Genomic DNA, 27644 nt, shown 5'->3' with positions numbered 1-27644 from the left:
TATTACCAAGCAATTGAAGAGGTGTACCTAATAAAGTGGCCAGTGAGTGTATACAACAGGCTTTTTTTCTTTTTCTTTTTTTTATAATCCAATTAATTCCTGATTGATAAAATCAAGTTCTTCTCTACATATTTTCTCGTTGAATATTCTGTTTAACTCAGAAGTCAAAAGAGTTGTGATGCTGGTTCATGTTGACTTTAACAACTGTGAGATGCCAAAAGGAGTTACTCCCAAAACATGACTTTTACAGTAAGTCATGTTCAGTCTGAACTGAGACACTGAGAGATTCCAGGATGAAGCTGAAGTTTTCTCACCATCACAACAGATTAAGATCAGATTGAAGTTTCTTGTTCTTCAACAGATGCAGCTGTTAGAAAAACACAAAACAATCAAGCATTTAATTGAACAAATATGTATGTTTTTTTTTTCTCTCTCTTCATGTTTATTGTTTTTATGGACTACCTTCCATCATCTTTTAACTATATTTAAACAAATTTGACTAGAAAAGACCAAACAAAAAATCATGTCTTTTGTCAGTGAGGAAAGAAGTGTATTGCAGAGTAAAAGATAAACAGATGTGAGACAGATTCAATTTAACTGATTTGTATTACAGCAATTTTCACAATAACTCTCTGATGCATCGTGGTCACTACAGTGGACAGTTATTTGGAAGACATTGTGAACCATTTAAGATGTAACATGTCCCAACCACCAACTGGCGAACCCCCAACGTGTTGTCTATGATTCCATTTAATGGTTGTCTTTTTATCTATTTTTTTTGTTTGTTTGTTTGTTTGTTTCTTTTGTTTTGCGATATTGCATAATACATTCAAAATGGCGACAGGAAAAGGAGATGCACCATGTACCTCGGGAATAAGTGTTAAATACTTTTATTCTCAGAAAACCAGACAGGTACAAAAAATATTTTTCAGTTAAAGAGGATGTCAGGGGTTGGGTTGGTGTGGGGTGGTAGGGTTGGGCGATATATCCTAATATATATATATATAAGTGTTGTCACAGTACCAAAATTTCAGTATTCGGTACCGATACCAGTGAAAATCCACGGTTCTCGGTACCAATTTTGGCACCAAAGCAAAACACAAGAATATGCTAATAAAAAAAAAAAAAAAAAAACTTTTTATCACTAAAAATAAAACCAAAGCCATTATTTATACTTATTTACAATTGTGTTTAAAGTTTTTCTACAAGTAATATAATTATGAAAAACAGTAAACAAGTTTCACCCAAATTTAATTTGTCTTTTAATTAATGAAATTTAAACACATTTTATTTTTTGTATAATAAAGGGGATTTGCTATTAAAATTAAAACATGGAAGAAATATTGTGTGATTTATTTCTTTAAAAAATAAATCAGATGTAATTTTTTCAACAGTAGTAGCAGTATCACATACATTCTACTAAATAATTGTAATATTTCTAGCACAGTGCCTTTGTGTAAAAATGACACACTTTTATTTTGACGGGTTGCAGTGTTTCTGGTTCTGGTTTTACTCAAATGAAACGGTAAAATGCTTGTGAAGTGACTCAGAACAGTTCTGGTGATGTTGTTTATGTATTATGTCCTCATTGAGAAGGCAGATGCTGAAATTACTGTTTGCGGCTTAACATTTACAGATACTGGTCCATATGGAGATTTGATTTGATTAATTTATGCTAACTTTGACAAATTCAGTGACTGTCCATGTTAAAATGTAAGTTTAATTTTCATGACTGGATTTTGAGATTCCGTCCGCGTTTTCTGCTTCGCGGAAATCATAGCGCTGTATGCGTCAAGAACCGGGTTGACCGGGTGCTCGGTACCACCGGTACTTAAATAAACCTGGTACCGTGACATTTTCACTTTTTTTAGTACCGACTTGGTACCGAAGTACAAGGTCTTTTGAAAAACATAAATATATTTATATATATTTATACTACGGGGCCATTGAATGCTTGAATCTGATTGGCTGACGAACGTTCTGAGGTGTGCAATTATTTTCTGGGAGACGCACGCCGAACATAGTTCCAGGCAGCTCTCCTGACCGCATTACAGTTTCATATCACTTCGCAGAGTAAAAACGTAATAACGGTCAGACAGTTTGCACAAAAAGGTGTCAGCGCTGCCCTGACGATTTTATCAGTTAGTCTATATAGTGTAGCAACTTAAAGGCTAAATTTTCTTGACTGAATTTTGAGATTCCATCCACGTTTTCTGCTTCGTGGAAATCATAGCGCTGTATGCGTCAAGAACCGGGTTGACCGGGTACTCGGTACCACCGGTACTAATAGAAACCTGGTACCTTGACATTTTCATTTTTTTTAGTAGTGTATATATTTATACTACGGGGCCGCTGAATGCTTGAATCTGATTTATATATTTATACTACGGGGCCGCTGAATGCTTGAATCTGATTGGCTGACGAACGTTCTGAGGTGTGCAATTATTTTCTGAGAAATGCGGCGAACGTAGTTCCAGCAGCTCTCCTGACTGCATTACAGTTCATATCACTTCGCAGAGTAAAACCGTAATAACAGTCACGCAGTTTGCACAAAAAGGTGTGTCAGCGCTGCCCTGACGATTTTATCAGTTAGCCTATACAGTGTAGCAACTGAAAGGCCACACATGACATCTCTCACTAGCGATGTAATAACAGCGCTGTTTAGAGACGCACAGAGGTACATTAGCCTAATTCACACAAGCTCTCTCTCTCTCTCTGTGTGTGTGTCTCTGTTGCTCTCGCTCTCTTTCTGATAACTTCATTAATAACTGCATTAGAATGCTATCAACACCTCAAGCCTCCGTTACCAGTTTAAAACGACGTTTTGGAACTAGCAAAAGAGGCAGGACGATAATTCAATGGCCCATCATCAATTATTCCGTACATACTGTATATACTATAATTGATGAATCCCTTTATATAAATCATCGGATCGATGTCTTGGGTGTGGTAACCGTAGTATAAAAGGAATAATTGACGACGGGCCGTTGAATTATTAGAAAAATATGTAACCTCAATAATACATTTACTAATAATTCAATTTCCTATAGTGGTTCAACGCATTATAATGTGTTTTTTGTTTAAGTCACAGATATAGTTTTTTTTTTTTTTTGTCAAAAATATTTAAAGCACAATGACAATGCCATGAAGCATTTTTGACATAAGCTAATTTTATTTGTGCATATATGCAACTCGGTATTTCCGCGCTGTCTGAAACACGTCTCTATATGCTTGTGTGCATTTTAATTGTATGCGAGAACAGCGAGTGAGTATCGAATTGAGCTCTCTTTCATTTCTTATTCTTGTGGTTTAAAATTGCTTGAACGTGTAAATTAGCAAATTAATCTGTGAATCCCGTTCGTGTCGAACAGTATAGGGTCTTTTGCGTAAGTATCACGGATCAACTGTGATCTGTTTAACCCCAATATGTGACAGATCAGAGCAGAAAAGATCTTTCATTTACTTATTAAACATGAAATCAACAAATTGCTGCTCCATATCAATCACAGAACGTTCTTGCTATCCTGTAGCAACTCTTCTATGGCCTCTTCAGTGGATTTATCCTTCACAAAACCTTCTATCTACCCTTCAATCCATTAGACCCCGGGTAACAATTCTTCCACGGCCCGGTAGTGGGTCGCCACCCGGTGGTTGGGGATCTCTGGATTAGATAGATGTTGATAGCATGAATAGAATGTTGTTAGCATGTTGCTAGCATAGTGTTAGCATAATTTAACACATTGCTAGCATGTTTTAAATAGTTAAAAAAAATAGTATAAAAAACAATAAAAATGTTTTAGCACATTGATACCATGATTAAAACATACATAAAAAAAAAAAAAAAAAAGATAAAAAAAAATATAAAAGAGTAGATAGATAGATAGATAGATAGATAGATAGATAGATAGATAGAAAATATTAGATAGAGTGGAAGCTTAAATCTGATTGATTAGAAATAGTAGAAGGGAAGCTTGTTTGAGTCTCAATGGATTCTGGAAGTTTAAGTTTGAATTTTGACAATTGGAGTTTAAATAGTCTTGGCTCATGTGAACATTCCTTCAATGTACATTCAGATCAGTCTGAAAAAATAAAGCAACCATTTTTGCTTCATTCAGATCAGTCTGAAAAGATAAAGCAACTGGAGTCAGATCAGCCTGCAGGATCTGGGCTGAGTTTTGTGGTTCTGGCTTGAACACTCTAGGAGGAGTAGTGTTCAGAAATTTAGACAAAAAAAAAAAAAGAATAACATAAATAGCATAACAGAAAGTTGACTTTCTCAAACCAACCTAATGAAGACCAATTTGGTGTTTACTGTAACTGAATATAAGGTTATAAATCAGACAGATATTTATTTACCTCTCATCCTGCAGCATTTGAAAATCAGCACGACTGTCACGAGCAGATATGGACACACTGCCAGTACAGAACTGAGTGTGTGGAGGACAGAGATCTGAGATCCTGAATGAGACACTGAAGAAGAGACACACAAGCACTTTATCAAGGCACCATACCTGAACAAGAACATAAGAAGAAATAAACCAGCTCACAGTTTGATTGACTCTCGCCTGTGACTGAGATCCAGCTCTTGGGTGACTCTCCTCTCTCTGGGTGTTTGCAGGAGTAGAAACCCTCGTGTGACTTTGAGACAGTAGAGATGATCATCTCTGTAGTTTGACTCTGGATGAGTGACACATCTTTATAGAAATCAGCTCTGAGGTTTGGTGAGGTTGTATGTTTATATAAACAGCGTAGAGTCAGAGTTTCTCCTTCAGTCACAGGATGAACAGGACTCTCCAGAATCACACCAGCTACAGAAACACAGCAAACATCAACTGATGAATAGTAAGAATATAGTCAGACTGTAACAACAACAACAACAAAAACAACAACAACAATAATAATAATAATAATAATAATAATAATAATGTGTTTTATTTAGAGGTGCCTTTCAAAACACTCAAGAACAAATAAATGACAATCATAAAATACAAGACAGCAATACAATCAATGTGACACTCACAAAATAAGTTTTGTTGAGATTATTACTTTTTGTTTCCTTTACTTTTATTGAAATAGTATTTTATTTTATTCTGATTTATATAATTAAATATTAATGAGAGATTACGGAAAAAGGTCTTTTATTGCATGTACAGGTCCTTCTCAAAAAATTAGCATATTGTGATAAAAGTTCATTATTTTCCATAATGTAATGATAAAATTAAACTTTCATATATTTTAGATTCATTGCACACCAACTGAAATATTTCAGGTCTTTTATTGTTTTTAATACTGAGGATTTTGGCATACAGCTCATGAAAAACCCAAAATTCCTATCTCAAAAAATTAGCATATCATGAAAAGGTTCTCTAAACGAGCTATTAACCTAATCATCTGAATCAACTAATTAACTCTAAACACCTGCAAAAGATTCCTGAGGCTTTTAAAAAACTCCCAGCCTGGTTCATTACTCAAAACCGCAATCATGGGTAAGACTGCCGACCTGACTGCTGTCCAGAAGGGCCATCATTGACACCCTCAAGCGAGAGGGTAAGACACAGAAAGAAATTTCTGAACGAATAGGCTGTTCCCAGAGTGCTGTATCAAGGCACCTCAGTGGGAAGTCTGTGGGAAGGAAAAAAAGTGTGGCAAAAAAAACGCTGCACAACGAGAAGAAGTGACCGGACCCTGAGGAAGATTGTGGAGAAGGACCGATTCCAGACCTTGGGGGACCTGCGGAAAGCAGTGGACTGAGTCTGGAGTAGAAATATCCAGAGCCACCGTGCACAGGCGTGTGCTTTTGAACCAGAAACAGCGGCAGAAGCGCCTGACCTGGGCTACAGAGAAGCAGCACTGGACTGTTGCTCAGTGGTCCAAAGTACTTTTTTCGGATGAAAGCAAATTTTGCATGTCATTCGGAAATCAAGGTGCCAGAGTCTGGAGGAAGACTGGGGAGAAGGAAATGCCAAAATGCCTGAAGTCCAGTGTCAAGTACCCACAGTCAGTGATGGTCTGGGGTGCCATGTCAGCTGCTGGTGTTGGTTCCACTGTGTTTTATCAAGGGCAGGGTCAATGCAGCTAGCTATCAGGAGATTTTGGAGCACTTCATGCTTCCATCTGCTGAAAAGCTTTATGGAGATGAAGATTTCGTTTTTCAGCACGACCTGGCACCTGCTCACAGTGCCAAAACCACTGGTAAATGGTTTACCTGACCATGGTATTACTGTGCTCAATTGGCCCTGCCAACTCTCCTGACCTGAACCCCATAGAGAAATCTGTGGGATATTGTGAAGAGAAAGTTGAGAGACGCAAGACCCAACACTCTGGATGAGCTTAAGGCCGCTATCGAAGCATCCTGGGCCTCCATAACACCTCAGCAGTGCCACAGGCTGATTGCCTCGCCGCATTGAAGCAGTCATTTCTGCAAAAGGATTCCCGACCAAGTATTGAGTGCATAACTGAACATAATTATTTGAAGGTTGACTTTTTTTTTGTATTAAAAACACTTTTCTTTTATTGGTCGGATGAAATATGCTATTTTTTTGAGATAGGAATTTTGGGTTTTTCATGAGCTGTATGCCAAAATCATCAGTATTAAAACAATAAAAGACCTGAAATATTTAAGTTGGTGTGCAATGAATCTAAAATATATGAAAGTTTAATTTTTATCATTACATTATGGAAAATAATGAACTTTTATCACAATATGCTAATTTTTTGAGAAGAACCTGTATTTCATAAAATGGACACTGGGTGGCAGTAACCATGAGCAGCGTCACACTGGGTCATTTAGCGATGCGCAGAGCAAGATGAGCTCATAATCCGAGTGAATGGAGAATGAGCAACTGTTGCCCTGCGTCACTGATTTCTCTGTAATATTTCTAATATTTCCAGGTTAGTTACACACCTTGTATGTGACTACAGATGTTTATAAGCTAATAGGAATTCCCGGTGATGTGTGCTCTGTAAGCTAAAAGTATGTCAAATGTGTAAACAGTTAAGTTTGACAGTACGCAGTTGAGAAAATGCCGGCCGACATCCGCAAATTTATTTTATTTGTACCTTACAGCTCCGGGGCATTTGTGAGTTATTTCAGTGTGTGTGGAAAACAGCTATGTGTGTAGTACAATGTTAAAAGGTAAAAAGTTAATGTGAATGTACAGCATAAGACCAGTTATGGCTGCGGCATTGTTTAAGGGCACATGCAGGGTAATATTACAATGATACAGATTTAACTGAGTGCCAAGTTATGAGGCAGATATGTTTATTATTGAAGTCTGTGTTCTTATAGTGTAAATGTAATACAGCTTAACTGCAAAATGAGAATTATTCTGTTGTATAAAGTGAACACTTATAAAATGTACAGTTATTGTGTTTTTTCATGCACCTGTCAATATTTAAATCACCTGCCAATTAAGGGGAGACACTGCAGGCAAAAACAGTGTTTTTTCATGCACCTGTCAATATTTAGATTTTGGGCTTTTTTGGCTTTTCATAAAGTGTTTTTTCAGACTCATGGAAAGAAAACATCCAAAAGACACTGTTAAGTGTTTCTTTTATAGCACTTTATCTATTTGTCTCAATAGATTTCAATTACAATACATATTTTTAAAGGCCGTTTTCTCAAAATGAGTTTTTTCTCCAACTCTGAGCCATATATCTCCACTTCAGTGGCACTTACATACACTAAACTTTACATTTGTATTCCTGTCTATATTCTGAAGGTTTTTACAGAGGGATTTGTTCATATATAATTTTCTTGATTATATACAACATTTTATTCCCCCCAAAAATGGTGAAAATATATTGTTTTCTAGCTGTTCAAAGTATTTTCTGAATTATGGAGTGACAAAAAGAGATACACAGAATTCCTTCTGTAAAACATTTGACTCTAATATGTCAAAAAAATTAAACAAGAAATTTTGAAAACTGACTTCATCCTGTGTTCAGATTTTTGTACTAGAAATTTATGCAAATTAGCGCATATTTCATTAAATAAATATAACATTTTAGAAAACTTGTAATACAAAAAATGTTTGCAATTATCAATGTAATCAATCAACTTGGTAAGTAAGGTGATATCTATTCGTTTTTTTTTTTCCCTATTCACCTGCACAATTAAATGTTTCATGAAGAAGTGCAGACATGATTGATGATAGACCAAACATGGGATTTAAAGGAAAAGTGTTTGTTTTTGGTTTCATACAAACTTTAAGTTTATGTTTGAAAAAATATGTGAGGATACATTTATGTGAAAACAGACAATTGAAGATTTATATGACTTCATGTAATCCAAATGTGGATATAAACTGTGCTTCAATGCAAGGCAGCCAAAAATAACAGAAAATAATTCATGATTGCAGATACAAAGTTAAAATGAAGTTGAAAATAATTATTAATCCGAGTGAATGGAGAATGAGCAACTGTTGTCCTGCGTCACTGATTTCTCTGTAATATTTTTAATATTTCCAGAGCACTCCTGTCAGTGGATTATCTATATATCTGCCAGCAGAGACTTAGCCGGGACCGGCTACAGATTCTTGGGGGCTCGTCCGGGAAACTTCAGCGCCACCTATTGGATAGAAAGCTGAGTGATGACAACGCTGACCAGTAACTAGCCCTGTCCAGCCGTGGGGACTGCGATCGTGGACGAGTGGAGGCCTGTGATCCAGAGCCAACTGCACCATCACCGAACTGTGTTGCCAGCCGTTAGGGAGATGAGGAGCCATCATGTCGAGTGGTGGGAGGAAGAGCCTAGTGTGGGACATTAGGAAGACCCTACTCACCTTGACAGCTGAAGAGCTTCTTCTGGTTGTCAGAGCGGTGAATCCAGTGCCAGACATGGACAAGTCAGAGCTTGTGGAGAGAGATCAGATAGAATGCTACGATCACATCAACTCGTTCATGTACAGTAAGCAGTTACTTGAAACAGTGGATAAGGGAATGGTTCAATTGCTGATGTTAAAAGATGCTATTGATGATATAGTAAAATGTCGTGATGGTATGTCATTTCTAAATGTAAAGGTTGATTCTGAGTTACATACTGGGCAGAGTGGTGATAAGCTTGACAATCCTGTTGATTTTTCTGAGGGTTCTGTTACTATCCAAACACCCCCTGAAATCACCACAGACACTCACCCGCAGAGTCGACACACACCTACTTTAGTCAGTACTACATTGCCTAGTGGTATTGCCAGACCCGATTCAGGCTCAGTTAAGGTTACAATGTTAAATGTACCTGACACATCAAACGCCGATGAGATTAGCAAAAAAACTCATACAATGTGTACACCAGCACATGCGTCGCCGTCACAGACACATATGCCCTCAGTCCTGTTGAGGCAGCCAGACAGAAAATCCTCAGCCCTGTAAGGCAGCCAGACAGAAACCCACCAGGTGAGCATGCCTCTCATTTGGCTCGCGAGGGGATGGTGTCCTTAAGGGAACTCAGTTACCGTTCACGGAAAGAGTTCAAAGTACAAGGCGGGCAGACCGGTGATCAATCCTCAGATATCAGCTACAATAATGTCTGTAGGCAAATTGATAATGGAATCAAAGAAGGATTCTCCGACTCAGAGATTGTTTGTGGTGTGCTCAAAATCATAAGACCAGGCATATTCAAAGAGATGTTGATAAACAAAGATGACATGGCAGTGGCTGAACTCAAGGGATTTCTCCAAAACTCACCTAAGAGAAAAAAAAACAGCACAGAGCTATTCCAAGAGTTGATGTGTACGAAACAGGATGAGAACGAGACACCACAGCAGTTTCTCTATCGTTTAATTGGCTTAAAACTACGCATCCTATGACTTCAAGACTGGCTGACACTAACATTAAATATTCTACAGCTACAGTGCAAGATGTTTTCCTACATACCGTGTACCAAGGCTTTGGACACAAACACACTGACATACGCAGAGAGCTCAAACCTTTGTTGACAAACAGTGGGGTCACTGATGAGATGATTCTGCGTCATGTGATGAAAATCACTAGTGAAGAAAACGAGAGAATGAAAAGACTTGGTTCGGCCCGTCGACAGACTGTAATGAATGCGCACAGCGCACAGCTCGAGTCGGATGTGGTAAAGACACCTAGCACAAAGTCAGAGAGTGTAGGGGCAAAACAAACAAAACCCGATCCTCTGAGAGACCTCACCTCCAAAGTAGAGGAGCTCACTAGACTGGTTGAGACCATGCAAAAACAAAACCAACAACAGCTGACTCACAAGGGGCACCAGTACAGTCAAAATAGGAAACAATCTAAACGTGGAAAACCCTATGGTTGTCCAAGCTGCGTGGAACAAGACAGACAAGACTGTAAAACACTGTTTCACATGTGGGGAGGAAGGACACCATGCAGCAGGCTGTCTAAAGCGACCAAAGAGACAGGGAAACTCCAACCGGGCACTGGAGAGGGACGTCTAGTGGCCGGGTCTGGAAATAAGTCCCAACCAGAAAGTGAGGTCATTAATGACAAAACAACACTCCCCTCCTCACCCTTAACCCCAATAACGACAAGCACATTAAGTCACTGTAACCAAGTAGCTCAGCTCCCTCCCCAGTCACCACGTGTAGCTAAAGCTAGAGCGGTTGCTAGCCTGATTGGGAAAAAGGCCCTAGTTCAAAGCTATCTAAATGGCTTAGCAGTCACTTCTTTGCTCGACTCGGGGTCCCAAGTCAGTATAGTCAGTTGTGCCTGGAAAGAAAAGTACCTACCTGACCTCAGTATTCACTCAGTTTCTGAGATCTTAGGAGAGGAGGAACTGAAGGTTATTGCTGCAAATGGTAGTCTCATTCCCTATGATGGGTGGGTAGCTATTACAGTGAACTTGCCAGGGAATTTGGACCCCAAACCTGTCCATTAGTGTTCCATTCCTCATCAGCAGCTACCCCATGGATAAACCATTGATTGGCTTTAATGTTTTGGAAGTGCTAATTTGTGGGAAACCAGAGAGACTGGTGCCAGTACTTACTAGCCTTCTTAGCAATGCCATATCTGTTCCCAAAGAAACAGCTGACGCTCTTGTCAACTTTATTCAGGCAGCAAAGCCAGTTATGCAGCAGGGACGCTTAAGAACAGGTGCCAAGGATATCGTGCTCACAGCTGGTCAAGTGTTGTGGGTGAGGTGTTGGTGCCGTCAAACATGGATGCCTCTACCCGATTAGTGTTGTTCGAGACAGATGAAGACAGCCTACCATCTGGACAGTGGGATGCAGGGCCAGGTTTGTTTAAAATCCAGAACCCAATAAAGCCGTGTCACCATTCCAATTGGTAATAACACCAATCATGACATCACAATACCACGTAAAACAACTCTAGGGATCCTGCAGAGTGTTGAAAATGTTGTGGAGGCAGATATCCTGGACAAAACAGAGCCTGCAGCAACTGTCAGTCAGGTAAACACCACTCAAGTCAGCAATTCAGATCCACCTCTGTGGTACCCACCTGTAAAACTCAACCATCTGGAGGAAGAACAGCAAGAGGTTGCTAGAAAGATGCTTCATGAGGAGTCAAATGCCTTTGCAAGGAATGGAAATGACCTTGGCTGTATCCCAAATCTGCAAATGGTGATCAACCTCAACGACGATGCTCCTGTGCAGAAAGCGTACACATCCATTTCCAAACCACTGTTTAACCCTCTGGAGTCTAAGGGTATTTTTGGGGCCTGGAGAAGTTTTGTCATGCCCTGACATCTGTGCTTTTTTCAGTTTTTTATAAATATCTAAATGGCTAAAGTCTAATCTCACTGTAATCAGCACAAACTGGGCTATAATAATATGTGAGCAGCATGTATGTACATGATTGTGTTTTTGAGAAAAAAAATATGTTATGCGTGGTTAGTGAAAAACTAAAAAATGTTAAATCACTTGAATAAGGCAATAAAACACATACAGAAAATTGGTTCCCGGGACTTTTGAGAACTGGAGCTTGTAGCCTAGATTTTTTTTTCTAAATGATGTGAAAATCATCTTGTTTACTCACTTACAGAAAACAATATATTGATTTAAATTTTCTAAGACACTTTTTGTTGGTAAAAGTCATATGCGAGTAGGCGTCAACTATCATGAATTCACACCTGAGAAGACAAAGGCCTGCATAATGAGCAGCATAATGAGCCATTCAGTCAGCAGTGTCACTGAGAGGGATGAGCTACAAGAAAGAATGTGAGGACAAAATAAATGTATATAATTTTATGTTTGTAGTTTATTTAGAATAGATTTAATTATCCCACAACATAATTTAATATTCACTTGTGAGTGCAGTTAAACAGTTTATTAGGAACAATCAAAGCTGACTTTCAAACTGAATTTTTAGCATCATTACTCCAGTCACACAATCCTTCAGAAATCCTTTTAACAATCTCATTTTCTACAAAAAAACATTTATTGTTATTATTATCATTATTATTATAATTATTATTATTATTATTATTAATGTTGAAAAGAGCTGAGAATATTTTTTTCAGGTTTTTTAGGGGAGATAAATTGAAAGAACAGCATTGTTTATTACATTTGTTACAGTTACATTTATTGGTACATTTAATATTATTTACATCAAACTTTTGAATGGTATAGTGCTGTATATTGTTATTGAAATTTCATAATATTTCACTTGATTATACATTTAGTCAGGAATTATAGTTTGGAAAAAGTCTTTGGAAAAAAGTCTAACTAGTAAAATGTTTACACGTTATGTGAAAACTAGTACAAGTATATAAATAAATAAGAGACTTACTCATGTTTATGATCTCTGCTGAATAAAGCGCTTCATTCTTTTTTTCTGAGGAAATCCAAATCTCAAATCCTCAACCACATCACATCTTTTTGGGGTGAATTATGTCTTATTCCTCTCATCGTGAAGCAAACAGTAAAATAAAAAAAAAAACTTGAAGAACAGTCTCGCTGCGTTGTCTTCTGTTGTGTGGCCGTATTCAAGCCACGCGCTTCAGTGAAACATTAGAATCTCAAAAGCGCGTTCAGTGCGGGGGCGTGGTCGCGTTAGAAGATAATGAAGGGAGACGTGAAAAACGGACATTGCGTTGTTTTCATATGGATTACTTTATCACAGAATATTTGTTTTCGGCAGCACTTGTTTAGTTTAAAAGTAGACATATCAGGCTTTCTATAGATATCTCTCTCATGTCTCTGTGTTGAGTATTCACGGAGTTACAGTTCATTTTAATGACGCGTTTGGTAATTGAAGATAAGCGCAGACAAAGGCTGCAGACAGCACTCCTTGTTTGTTATCTTTATTTTATAAGTGCACAAGTTTTGTTGTTATTATGTCTGTAAAAAAAAAAATAGTAGACCCTTTACAGATCCGATTGATGTATTGCTCTTATCTGTACGATCAAAACTGAAAGTGTAATTTAAGTTCTTTTCGGGGTTATCATAAGAAAATACTAAGTTAGTTTAATGTTTTAAACAAAAATCAGTGTTCAAAAACTAGTGAAAGATTACATTCAAGGTTGGATAGTGAAATCTAAGTCTGCCTATTCCGCCCCAGTTGTATGTGTGCGGAAGAAGGATGGCACCCTTCGTCTCTGCATAGATTATCGTCTCCTAAATCAAAAACCATACCGGACAGACATCCACTGACGTGAATACAGGATCTGATAGACACGCTAGGTGGGGACTCAATGTTCAGCATACTGGACCAAGGTAAAGCTTACCATCAGGGGTTTGTGGCAGAAGGGTCACGCCATCTCACTGCCTTCATCACTCCCTGGGGGCTTTATGAATGGGTAAGGATCCCGTTTGGACTTTCTAATGCACCTGCAGCTTTTCAAAGGAGCATGGAGGAGATGTTAGGCTCTCTGAGAGATGAGTACTGCATCCCATACCTGGATGACCAACTTTGCTACTTCAGATCTTTCAGTGACCACATGGAGGTGATTTGCAAGGTCCTCCAAGCACTGCAGTATCATGGGGTGAACCTATGGGCAGAAAAGTGTGAGATGTTTCAGAAGGAGGATTGCTATGTTGGATACTTGATGTCGGCCGAGGGAGTTCGAATTGACCCCAAAGACCTAGAGGCAGTGATGGCTTTAAAAACCAAAATGCCCCAAACAGTTGGTGACCTCCGACGGGTTCTTGACTTCCTGAGTTATTACCGCTCCTACATACAGGATTTTGCCAAAAATAGCAAAGCCATTATATGAGCTGCTCCAAGATAAGTCCTCCATGCCAAAACCCCTTCCACGTCACTGCAAGTCCAAGGGTCCACAACTCCCATCCAAAACACCCATCATATGGAAGGTTGATCACCAAGGCACCTTGGAAAGGCTTGTCAGTATGTTGACCAACCCCCCAGTCCTCGCATACCCCAACTTCGAGGAGCCATTCGTCCTACACACGGATACATCGGAGAAAGGGCTCGGCGCAATCCTCTATCAGCGACAGTGTGGAAAAATGCGAGTCATCATCTATGGATCATGAACTCTGACACCTGCTGAAAGGAACTACCAACTCCACAGCGGAAAAACTCGAGTTCCTTGCTCTGAAGTGGGCAGTGTGTGAGAAATTTAGAGACTATCTCTTCTATGCTCCACATTTCACCATCTACACTGATAACAATCCGCTGACTTACATCATGAGCACTGCAAAACTCAATGCAGTTGGACATCGCTGGGTTGGAGAATTGTCAGAGTTCCACTTCAATATTAAATACAAACCTGGAAAAAACAATATAGACGCGGACACGCTCTCATGCATCCCACTCGATATTGACAACTATGTGCCAAAATGCACGGAGGAGCTGTCTCAGGATGTGCTGCATGCGACTTGGGAAGGGAGTAGAGCAGCCCAGAGGAAAGATGTAGCATGGATAGCTGCACTTTACACCTCCTCTACTGATGTGATACCACAGCCTCATTCACTCTTGCCCGAAATAAGCCACAAAGAGCTGGCAAAAGCCCAACAAGAGGACCCTGGAATAGGGGAAATAATGACATTGAAAGAGGTCAGAAGGTCAGTGAGTGGGCTCACTCGCAAGCTCCTTCATGAGTGGAATCAACTACAGTTTGGAGAATTGGAGTCTTGTACCGCCAAACACCTGAGAGAAAACAGTTAGTCCTACCCACCAATTACCCCGGTCAGTTGCCCTAAAACATCTCCATGACAACATGGGACACGTTGGCACAGAACGGTGTGCTCCATCTCACCAGAGAACGTTTTTATTGGCCACAGATGAAGAGATGCATAGAGGAGTATGTCACAAGAAAATGCAGTTGCATAAAACAGAAAAAACCCACCACACATGTACGCGCGCCAATGGGTGGCCTGACTTCTGCTTCCCCTCTCGATCTGGTTTGCATAGACTACTTACATCTGGAGAAAAGCAAAGGAGGCTATGAGTACATTCTGGTAGTAATAGACCATTTTACCAGATTTGCTCAGGCTTACCCAACCAGAAATAAATCGGGACAAACTGTAGCTGAACGGATATACAACGACTACATACCTCGTCTGGGTTACCCAAATCGTCTCCACCATGATCAAGGACGCGAGTTTGAGAACAATCTTTTCCGCACCCTTGGACGCCTGTCAGGGGTCGAACATCCCCATACCACCCACAATGTAATCCCGCTGAGTGGTTCAACCGCACACTGCTGCAAATGTTACGGACCCTAACAGACAGAGAAAAGGAGAGATGGAAAGGACATTTGCCACAAATGATACACGCATATAACTTGTACTCGCCACGAGTCCACCGGATACTCACCTCATTACCTGCTGTATGGGCAACACCCCCATCTCCCCGTGGATCTCTTGTTTGGATTATTGAGAGACACAGAATCAGTGACACACAAAGAATATGTGGATAAATGGTCAAAAAGGGGATGATGGAAGCGTACAAGATTGCAAACAAATCCAGCCTGTCATCAAGTGCAAAGAACAAGTCCTACTATGATCAAAAGGCGAGGGGCGTGGTCCTCAAACCAGGAGATCGGGTACTGGTTCGAAACATGGGTGGATCGAGGTGGACCTGGTAAGCTACGCTCATACTGGGAGAAGAGGATCTATGTAGTGAAGGAGCAAATCTCAGATAATCCGGTATATGTCATTCATCCTGAGGGAGACCCAAATGCAAGGAACAGAACCATACACAGAAACTTGCTGCTGTTAGTGAATGACTTGCCTGTTGAGAACCCAGCACAGCCAGCTGACTCTGTTGCAATCCCCCATCAGAAGACAAAAAGAAGCCTCAACAGAGGGTAAACTCTGCTGACAAGGATGGAATATCAGACACTGATGATGAGGATGAGTGGACAGGAGGTTATTGGCTGAGAACACCTGTAGTCAGGATGGAAAATGATCAAGTTGGACATGACAGATCAGCGACCTCATGGAGAGAGCAAAGTCCGGTGTCAAAGTCATCTCCTACAACAGTGCCTGGTCTGACTCCAAAGAAACCGACCGTGACCCACAAAGAATGTCCAGGTGGAACCAATGGATGCATACTTGGACAGATGGAACGCGTACTTACCAGATGAACGAGGGACACCTGAAAAGAGACTTTTACACCACACGGGTGAGACAAACCTACCTGAAAGTGAGCACGAACAAAACACTCCTGAAAAAGAGGATAAACAAAGCTCAAAGGATAGAGAAGTGGAATTAGTGGGAGAGGATTCACAGACAAGTGAACAACCTGATGTCACTTACCTACCTCAGCCTGGAGAGGATGAGCAAAATGAAAATGCTGAACAAGTACAGGAGGAAAGACTGAGTTATCCTTCTATGTAGGGCTATTCTATGAGCTCATAATCCGAGTGAATACAAAATAGAGCAAGATGAGCTCATAATCCGAGTGAATGGAGAATGAGCAACTGTTGTCCTGCGTCACTGATTTCCCTGTAATATTTCTAATATTTCCAGGTTAGTTACACACCTTGTATGTGACTACAGAGGTTCATAAGCTAATAGGAATTCCGGTGATGTGTGCTCTGTAAGCTAAAAGTATGTCAAATGTGGTAAACAGTTAAGTTTTGACAGTACGCAGTTTGAGAAAATGCCGGCCGACATCCGCAAATTTATTTTATTTGTACCTTACAGCTCCGGGGGCATTTGTGAGTGTATTTCAGTGTGTGTGGAAAACAGCTATGTGTGTAGTACAATGTTAAAGGTTAAAAACGTTAATGTGAATGTACAGCATAAGACCAGTTTGGCTGCGGCATTGTTTAAGGGCACATGCAGGGTAATATTACAATGATACAGATTTAACTGAGTGCCAAGTTATGAGGCAGATATGTTTATTATTGAAGTCTGTGTTCTTATAGTGTAAAATGTAATACAGCTTAACTGCAAATGAGAATTATTCCCGTTGTATAAAGTGAACACTTATAAAATGTACAAGTTATTACATAAATGCTCTTTTGATAAGAGGACAAAGATGACAGGTGTTTAAATGAAGAAGTGCAGACATGATTGATGATAGACCAAAACATGGGATTTAAAAGGAAAAGTGTTTGTTTTTGGTTTCATACAAACTTTAAGTTTATGTTTGAAAAAATATGTAAGGATACATTTATGTGAAAACAGACAATTGAAGATTATATGACTTCATGTAATCCAAATGTGGATATAAACTGTGTTTACAATGCAAAGCAGACAAAAATAACAGAAAATAATTCATGATTGCAGATACAAAGTTAAAATGAAGTTGAAAAATAAATATAATCCGAGTGAATGGAGAATGAGCAACCTGTTGTCCTGCGTCGCTGATTTCTCTATAATAATTCTAATATTTCCAGAGCACTCCTGTCAGGGGATTATCTATATATCTGCCAGCGGAGACCTAGCCGGGACCCGCTACATTTAGGAATTAAGATTGTGTGGGTTATTGAATTGAGATCACAATCCAGCTACAGTATTTATATCCAAAACATAAAATAGGGCTTTGTGAAATGAATAAATACAGAAACACAGACTCACAGTGTACAGTGATATTAACAGGATGACTTTTCTCTCCAGATTCAGACTCACACAAGTACACTCCAGTGTCCTCTGTTCTGGTGTCTCTGATTGTACATGAAGATCCTGTTTGTGATCCCGACACTGATGATGAACAATCTTCCAGCCACCATCTGCCTGTGTATCTTCTCACTGTCCATCCAGTAGAGTTACTCTGCTCCTCACAGCTCAGAGAGAGAGAGACAGATGTGAAGTGTTGAGTTCTGCTGGGACTGACGTTCAGGGGGCTCCAGAGCGACTGGAGGAGAAACACCTGAGAAGACAATCACAGCTACAATTCAGAAATCAAGTCAAGACAGTTTTATTGATATAATACTTTACACAACTTAAATTGTTTCAAAGCAGCTTTTCAGAAAAAAAAAATAATAATATTCAGGTTATAGTATTAGAAATTCCTAAATTTATATTTAAAACTTCATAAACAAAATAACACTTTAATATATTTGTCATTATGCCATCAACAGCAAACCAAAGACAACTGTGACAACCAACAAAAACCTCCATAAGCTGTTATTATTGGAGAAAAAACCCTGAGAGAAACCAGACTCAACTCGAGGATCAGTTCTTCTTCTTTGTCTGTATAGTGTGAACCTAGCAGTGTTTATAGTTAACTGAGTTGCTGTATATTAATTTACTAAGATATTATTAGTAGACAGATATTAATCAAACTGTAAAATGATTGATAAAGTGTTTATATGGTTCATTCTATAAAATGTGTTGATGTGCATATTAAGAGTCCTGTGTTGTTGGTAAAGTGCCTCCTCGAATCAATGTGTGGTCAATAACATAAACATTAAAAATAACTGTAATAATTAAAACACTATTTAATAAATAGGTCAGATTATAGTTTTTTATTACACCTATTTGATTATTTTCCCTCAAGTCCACTTATGTAAGCAACACTTTTGTGCCACAGTAGTTATATTTTAGTTTTTCATGACAGTTTTCCACCATTAGAATTAAAGGTTTGACATGTTTGCCGCTAAACCAGGAATCAAGGTTTTCTGGTTAGTTTGGTTTATTTAGACCCTGCTAGTAGATGCAGTAACTACACCTGACAGGAGAAGCATCTTTCTCCATGCACACTATTCAAAAGTAGCCATATATATGATGACAGGACAACATTTCACGACACATCAAGCTCTAAATACAGATCAACACGCAAATTTCCAGAGCGTCACTCATTCTGTGGTTCAGTTTGAACTCACCAGTGACCCATATTAACTGTGTGTTGCTGTACTGTGTGTGTAATAGACTGGTTCTCCCTCTTTCTGCTCTGCACACATAAACTCCTGTGTGTTTTAGAGCAGCAGAACTGACAGTGTAGTTTCCTCCAGCTCCTCTGCTGCTGTCTGAGAGCAGATCATAGTCTGTATAAAAGTGTAAAAGTGCAGTTACCTCAAGAAATGAGCAGACATTTTTACATGAACCTTATAAATTACCTTTGTTGGTATAATTAGAGTATTCACATTGATCAAATATCTTTAATCTCTCTAATATTTTTTATGAAACCAGTTTATTCAGATGTTGCTACATGAAGCACATTATATATCTTATATCTTACCTGATGAGAGAGTTAGAGTGAACAAGCTGAATGTCCAGCCTGTAGAGGAGCTGTTAACCTCACAGATCAGAGTCACTGGATCTCTTCAGTCAACCACGTCTGTGGAGAAACACTTAACACTGCTCTGGGATCTGAAGGTGAGAAATCTCTCATTAATAACATATTAAACGTGTGTGTGTATGTGAAGAGATGATCAAACTCACCTGATACTGTCAGTGTAACTTCATCACTGCGGTGTGAGCTGTGAGATCCTCCTCTCTCTCCTCCATCACAGGAGTATTTACCTGCGTTAGACTCTGTAACAGAACTGAATGTGTGTTCCTGTAGTTTCACTGAAAGCATTGTCTGAACCGTCTCTATACCAGCTGTACTGCCAGCTAGTGACTCCTTCAGCATTTATGTCACATCTGAGAGTGACTGTGTCTCCTCTGAATACATGTTGAGCAGGTTTAATGGTCACTGTGGGTTTTGGTGTTTCTGTATGACAACAATTCACAATAAAAATAATGCTCTGTTTTTACTGTATGAACACAGTTACTTGACTGTAAACACACATGCTAAATCAGATGAGACTGAAGTGTTGCTCTCTATAGCTGTTAAAGTCATTCATAAAAGATCTGTCAATAAACAATCATTGAGAATTTGGAAATAAGAGATGTGAAAATTTTTCAGTAAAGTATTATAACAAGATCTTGTCCCTCGGTTTCGATTTCACAGAGAATGATATATATATAATGATAATAATAATATAATAATAATAATAAAGATGAAAAAATATTAAGATATTGTGTGGGGACTGTATATGTGTCTAGATAAACATGAAAACATCTGACTGGTATTTTATGGATTTGAGAACTGTTTCGGGGACTTCAAGACAACAGTCTTGAGCAGAAGAATAAAGACAAACTCTTACTAATCTGTGTAAAGTGTACTAGTGAATATTACAACAACAGTCACAATAACTGCAGAACAACCAACAGAACTGATTCAAACAAGCATTACACATCACAAAAACTGAATGATTGAACAAACACTGATCTACAACACAACAGAGTGCATTTCTCTTTCACAAACAGCACTAACTGCACACTTCCTCTCTCAAACTCATCCTTCACTCATATATCAAGGACTAGAGCTGGATCTGAAACTCTGAGAGCAGCAAGAAAGACAAAATCTAGGAAAACTAAAACACTTGATTATTTACATAATATAATAGCAATTTCACTGAAATACATTTAGAGAAACTAACACTTACAGAGCACAAGAGGAAGTTGACCTGAGCTCCATACTGACTGAATGATGACAGACGGTTTAAAGACACAGACTGTGTTAAAGACTCAAGACTTCCTGAAACCTGCGGTCAGATCTTTAGAAACATTAGGACAGATTAAAGACATACAAATGTACCTCACATGTTACAGAAGATCTTTTGATAATGTTGATAATCTTGTAAGATGTTTTCAGAAAATGTCACACTAACTAACATGCAAGTTTTCTACAGAAATGTTGTCGTGACCCATTCAGTATTAAATTTAACAGGATTTATTTGATCTTATGAAAAGTAATATTCTGGTGTGTTCAATGAACGAGAGAAATAAAGCAATATTTCGATGGCGGTTTATTGTAATTATTTATAGCTGTAATCTTGCTGATTGGTCAGTTTGAATGTCTCACATTTGGATTTTAGTCACATGGTCAAGGAAGGGATAAAAGAAGACTGTAACTGTTGCTCTGTCTCTTTCTCTTTGCTGGCTCTTTTTTTCTTTGCTGACAGTCTCTTCTTGGTGCTCTGCCCTCTCTCCCTCTTTCTCTCCGGTAATATTTTACATACATGTTGGGTACAATTAACTATATGTTTTACCATCCTTCATCTATTTTGTAACCAATTCAAGTGTAACCATAACAAAATACTTTTATTAAACCATTTAAATGATAAATGATGTGCTAACTAGTCTTGATTCAATATTAACTTTGAAATGCTACCTATTGCAATACAATATAGTCACTTAATAGCAACGCTCTCCCACATATTTAGCAATTCTAACTGCACTTATTTCCATTGTTGGTATAAGTGGCAGTGGGTGGTAACAGACTAGAAATGTACCGTTTTATAACATCGTGCTGATAACGTTTCTTTAGTCATTCGGCAATCCTACAGCCTGAACCACTGTAGGGAAACCACCCTTACAGTGTGTTCAATGAACGAGAGAAATGAAGCAATATTTCGATGGCTTTTTATTGTAATGGTGGTATTAGCTGTAGTTTTAAATATGTATTTACATGAAAATAAAGTGAACATCTGCCGATCTTCTCTCACTGGTTTGTGTGTTTAAGCTGAAAGAGAACAAACCAAACCACAACTATGATCTCACATCTATATATTTATATTCTTTCAGGGCTCTGACACTGTATATAGATATATATTTTTTTAGAAAGATATAGCCAAGATCAGACATCATCAATATTTAACTGAGAGAATGATAGGAAAGAGGAAGTACAAGAGAAAAAATAAACAGCTTGCATTAACTTAGACCCATTACTAAGAATTTCTATTAATAGTGCTGTGATTCCAAATAAACCACATGCAGTGTGAAGAGAAGCTCGTATCAGTGGTCTTCAGATCTTGTTTTGTCAGTGCTTCAGTCAGAGGAGTAAAATACTTGATAATTTTAATTACTTTACTTAAGTATTATTTTGGGGGATTTGTACTTTATTCAAGTACAATTAAAGTGGTTACTTGTACTTTTACTTGATTACATTTCTCGAGAAAAAAAAACTACTTTTCACTCCTTACAATTTTATTTAATCTTAAAAAGTACATTAGATTTTACTTTATCTCATGCACAATAAATATGGTAAACAGAAGTTGAAGAACCAATGATCAGTGTTTTCACGCATCAAGCACACACATTTCTACTTCAGTTCTGACTTTCATCAGTTAAATGTCTGGCTTCAAAAGTTCACTATCAAATCTAAGGAAGCATATTGCGGTAGCAAAGTCACGTTTCCCCCCTGTTACGACCCCTGGCTCAAGGGACCGCTACAAAGACAAGGGACACCCGCAAACCAAATATTAAGCTCGAGAAGATATTTACTACTAAATTAAGGTAACATTAAGTAATAAAATGAAAACAATTAAAGGAAATCTGTCACGGAGACGAACCCCGTGATTCCCTCTGCTGGCCAGCAGAGGGCACCCTCACCTGAATACTGACACACACGCATCCATCCATTCATTTACACTGACTACACTACATTTCCCACAAGCCCCGTCCTTGGACTCTAATCACCGTCCAGGTGCTCTTCATCAGGACTTGGGTATAAAAGCTGGACTATCACAGGAGTTCAACGTGACAAAAGTTTTGGGTGGATTGGCGATGCGAAAGCTGAGAATATTGGGTTACATAAATTACAGTACTGTTCAACGGTTTCAGTCCCTCCTATTCCACCATGGTTTTTTGGTTCCCTATACCAGATGTAGATTTAGGCATTCATAAGGAAATAAAAAGTAAGTCAAAGGAGTAGCAGTGAGGGATATTGTTAAATATTATCTGGCTATGCATTTCTCTGACTATACATTCAATATTTACAGATGGTTCTAAGGATCCAAAAGACAGGACACATCTGGGTCAGCAGTATATATTCAAAAGAATGGGGTAATATTGTCAGGAAAGAATAACAGATATATTTATCAGTATACACAACAGAGCTGGTTGCAATTTTGTTGGCCTTGGAATGGGTAGAGGGAAATGAGTTAAATAACTCAGTGATTATATCTGATAGTTATTCAGCTTTAGAAAGCATAAAAAACTGGGAAATCTATAAGAAATGATATAATTCATAAAATTTGTATGGTTTTGCATAAGTTAAATGCAAAGGATTTAAAAATCAGGTTTCTCTGGGTACCTGAACATGTTGGAGTGAAAGGGAATGAGGAGGTTGATAAACTTGCAAAACAAACACTGAAACACAATAGAATATTACAAGTTCCATATAGTAAATCTGAAGCTAAAACATTCATTAAAGCATATGCAAGATCAAAATGGCAGGAGTATTGGGGTGGATCACGATAAAGGGAGGGCATTTATATAATATACAACCCAGAAGTGGGTATAGGAAGGACAGAGTGTAGAGTAGAAGAGAAGAAAGTATAATACACGGTTAAGATAGGACACACTGGGCTCAATTCTTCATTGAAGATAATAGGGAAACATCCAAACAGGGAACTGCCAATATTGCAGTCATTTAGAAACTGTAGCGCATATTTTATTTCAGTGCACAAAGTAACAGCCAAGAAAGAAACCAGCTTTTTCAGTCTCTCAGAAGTGTCAAATCAGAATAACTTTACAATGCAGAGGGCTTTATTAGGGAAAGCATCCAGTAACATTCATCAATTTGTTATTAAGTTTCTTAGAGACACAGACTTAGCCAGTAGGATTAAAATTATTATTTTTTTTTTTAAAGATCCAAAGATCAATATCTCCCTGATGTCACACTCCAGCCCCAGTCGGTGGCGGTAATGCACCGTTAAGTTGGTTTGCCAACCGCCATAAACAACCAAACAGAAGAAGAAGAAGAAGAAGAGTTCAACGCGAAGTCTTTATTTGGCTGTGTCTGTCATTTCTGAGCGTTACTCCCCGTGTTTGTTTTCCTGTTACTAAACGACCCTGTTTGATCCCCTTTACGTACCTGTGCTGTCTACCTACCGACCCTTGCGTGTTTACTGGATTTTGATTCTCTGTTCTCCCTACGTTGCTGAATATTGCTGGTATTGACCATTGCCTGTACACATACGAGTTTCTGCAATAAAGCCTGCATATGGATCCCATGTCGAGTTCTGGATCATTACAGAAGACTTTGCCAACACGAGATCCAGCGGCTTATGAAGGTCTTCATACCACCATGGCGGCCCCAAGCCAGTCAGATCGCTGCTAACCAGTTTCAGCTGAATCGACTGACGTCTATCACAGAAGGGACTTGTCAAAGCCATTCGGAGTCTCCATACAGCTCCCGCGGCCACACCAACGCCGGAAGCGTCCGACATTACCCCACTCTGCAGGGAGGGAGCCGTCCCAGGGTTACCATCCTCGTCGTCTCGCTTTCCCGGAGAAATTCAACGGTGATGCCAGCAAGTGTAAGGGATTTCTATTACAATGCTCATTGTTTGTTGAACAGCAACCCACGCTGTATACTACTGTTACTGGGAAGATCGCCGTTTGTTTGTTCACTGCTGACTGAGAAAGCACTGGAATGGATTACTGCATGTATGGGGCTCTGATGGTTCTGCATTCTCTTCCTTTCAGGACTTCCTACAACAGTTCAGAGCAGTATTTGATCACCCTAAGGAGGGTAGAGGAGCTGGAGATCGCTTATTGGAACTATCCTCACTCAGGCAGAATGAACGGCGGCTGAGTATGCTCTATGATTTCGCACACTGGTGGCACAAACCAACTGGGTGAACGACACACTAAAGGTACTCTTTCGCAAGGGCTGACACTATGATCTTCAAGCTGAGCTAGCATGCAGAGCCGAGGGCAGAGATCTTAATAGCTTCATCAAACTTACAATTACCATTGACAATCTGCAACGTGCCCGGCGATTCCAGTCCTCGCCGCACACTGACCACCCAGGTTTCAGGCCGTCTCATGAATCTATTGAACCCATGCAGGTTAACCCTCTGGAGTCGATTAACGCGTATACGCGTTTTGGGGTATTTTCTCCTGATAACCCCGAAAAGAACTTAAATTACACTTTCAGTTTTGATTGTACAGATAATAAGCAATACATCATCGAATCTGTAAAGGGTCTACTTTTTTTTGTATACAGACATAATAACACCAAACTTTGTGCACTTATATAATAAAGATAACAAACAAGGAGTTGCTGTCTGCAGCCTTTGTCTGCGCTGATCTTCAGTTACAAATTCGTCATTAAAATGAACTGTAACTCAGTGAATACTCAAACGAAGAGACATGAGAAGAGATATCTATAGAAAGCCTGACATGTCTACTTTCATCCACACTAAACAATTGCTGCCGAAAACAAATATTCTGTGATAAAGTAATCCATATGAAAACAACGTGATGTCCGTTTTTCAACGTCTCCCTTCATTATCTTCTAATGCACCCACGCCCCCGCGCCGAGCGCGCTTTTGAGATTCAATAGTTTCACTGAAGCACGCGGCTTTTGATACGCCCACACAACAGAAAGACAACGCAGCGAATTGTTCTTCAAAGTTTTTTTTTTTTTTTTACTGTTTGCTTCGCGATGAGAGGAATAAGACATAATTCACCCCAAAAAGATGTGATGTGGTTGAGGATTTGAGATTTGGATTTCCTCAGAAAAGAGAATCAAGCACTTTATTCAGCAGAGATCAATAAACATGAGTAAGTCTCTTTTTATTTATTTATATACTTGTACCTAGTTTTCACATAACGTGTAAACATTTTACTAGTTAGACGCTTTTTCCAAACTATAATTCCTGACTAAATGTATAAATTAAGTGAAAATATTATGAAAGTTTCAAATAACAATATACACTACTATACCATTTCAAAAATGCTTGATGTCCAAATAATATAAATTTAACAATAAATGTAACTGTAACAAATGTAACAATCATTGCTGTTCTTTTCACATTTATCCCCCCTAAAAAAACCTTAAAAAAAAATTCTCAGCTCTTTTCAACAATTAATAATAATAATAATAATAATATAATAATGATAATAATAACAATAAATGTTTTTTTTGTAGAAAATAAGATTGTTAAAAGGATTTCTGAAGGAAATTGTGTGACCTGGAGTAATGATGCAAAAAAATCAGTTTGAAAGTCAGCTTTGATTTTTCCTAATAAACTGTTTAACTGCACTCACAAGTGAATATTAAATTATGTTGTGGGATAATTAAATATATTCTAAATAAACTACAAACATAAAATTATATACATTTATTTTGTCCTCACCATTCTTTCTTGTAACTCATCCCTCTCAGTGACACAGCTGACTGAATGGCTCATTATGCAGCTCATTATGCAGGCCTTGTCTTCTCAGGTGTGAATTCATGATAGTTGACGCCTACTCGCATATGACTTTTACCAACAAAAGTGTCTTAGAAAATTTAAATCAATATATTGTTTTCTGTAAGTGAGTAAACAAGATGATTTTCACATCATTTAGAAAAAAAAATTCTAGGCTACAAGCTCCAGTTCTCAAAATTTCCTGGGAACCAATTTTCTGTATGTGTTTTATTGCCTTATTCAAGTGATTTAACAGTTTTAGTTTTTCACACTAACCACGCATAACATTTTTTTTCTCAAAAACACAATCATGTACCATACATGCTGCTCCACATATTATTATAGCCCCCCCAGTTTGTGCTGATTACAGTGAGATTAGACTTTAGCCATTTAGATATTTATAAGAAACTGAAAAAACACAAGGCAAATGTCAGGGCCCTGACAAAAACTTCTCCAGGCCCCAAAAATACCCTTAGACGCCAGAGGGTTAATGTACTGTACCATCTGTCTGTTTGATGAGGAGAGCGACGCATCTCAAATAGACTATGCATGGACGGTGTGCTTTCCTGGGCCATCACGAACACTAACTACAACTGCCCTACTCTGCATCTACTCCTCCCACAACGCTCGGTGCGTACTCCTCCTCACTTCCCTGTTGTGATACACTAGTGGTTGTAAAGGCATTCCAGTTGGGCAATTTGTGGAATAAACGCAAACATCTCATTACCCTTCTCCCTCTGCCTTTACACACACTCGATTCGGATTATTATGACCTTCGACTGATTTCATCAGCTCTACCCTCTCTCTCAGTGGAAACAATAGCTGGTCCGAAACCACTGGGTTCTGTATCCATCACGCCACCTCACTCGCTCACACTGTGATGGCGTCTGGACCCGTATTCCTAAGGAGAGTATTCAATTCAATTCTACATTCTCCCACACTCCCGTGATTCTTGGGGATTAGCCCTGGCTGCGTCCTGTTCATAAGATACAGATTTTCCTGCGAGAGAGGGCCCCAGTTGTGAAATGGATCACTCATTGTCAACGAACTGTCTTTTTCTGGTCAAAACCCCACTTCCCCGGGATGGTAAAGA

The 27644-nt window shown here is 38.8% G+C and overlaps 1 pseudogene; it reads right to left on the bottom strand.

Annotated features, from left to right (window-relative positions):
• LOC109059524 lies at positions 1-24580 on the bottom strand (annotated as a pseudogene).
• Positions 24581-27644: the final 3064 nt, after the last annotated feature.

Source organism: Cyprinus carpio, chromosome A4, assembly GCF_018340385.1.
Source record: "Cyprinus carpio isolate SPL01 chromosome A4, ASM1834038v1, whole genome shotgun sequence".
Taxonomy (NCBI): Eukaryota; Metazoa; Chordata; class Actinopteri; order Cypriniformes; family Cyprinidae; genus Cyprinus; species Cyprinus carpio.
The sequence above is the reverse complement of the archived record's forward strand: the minus strand, read 5'-3'. Positions and strand labels throughout refer to the sequence as shown.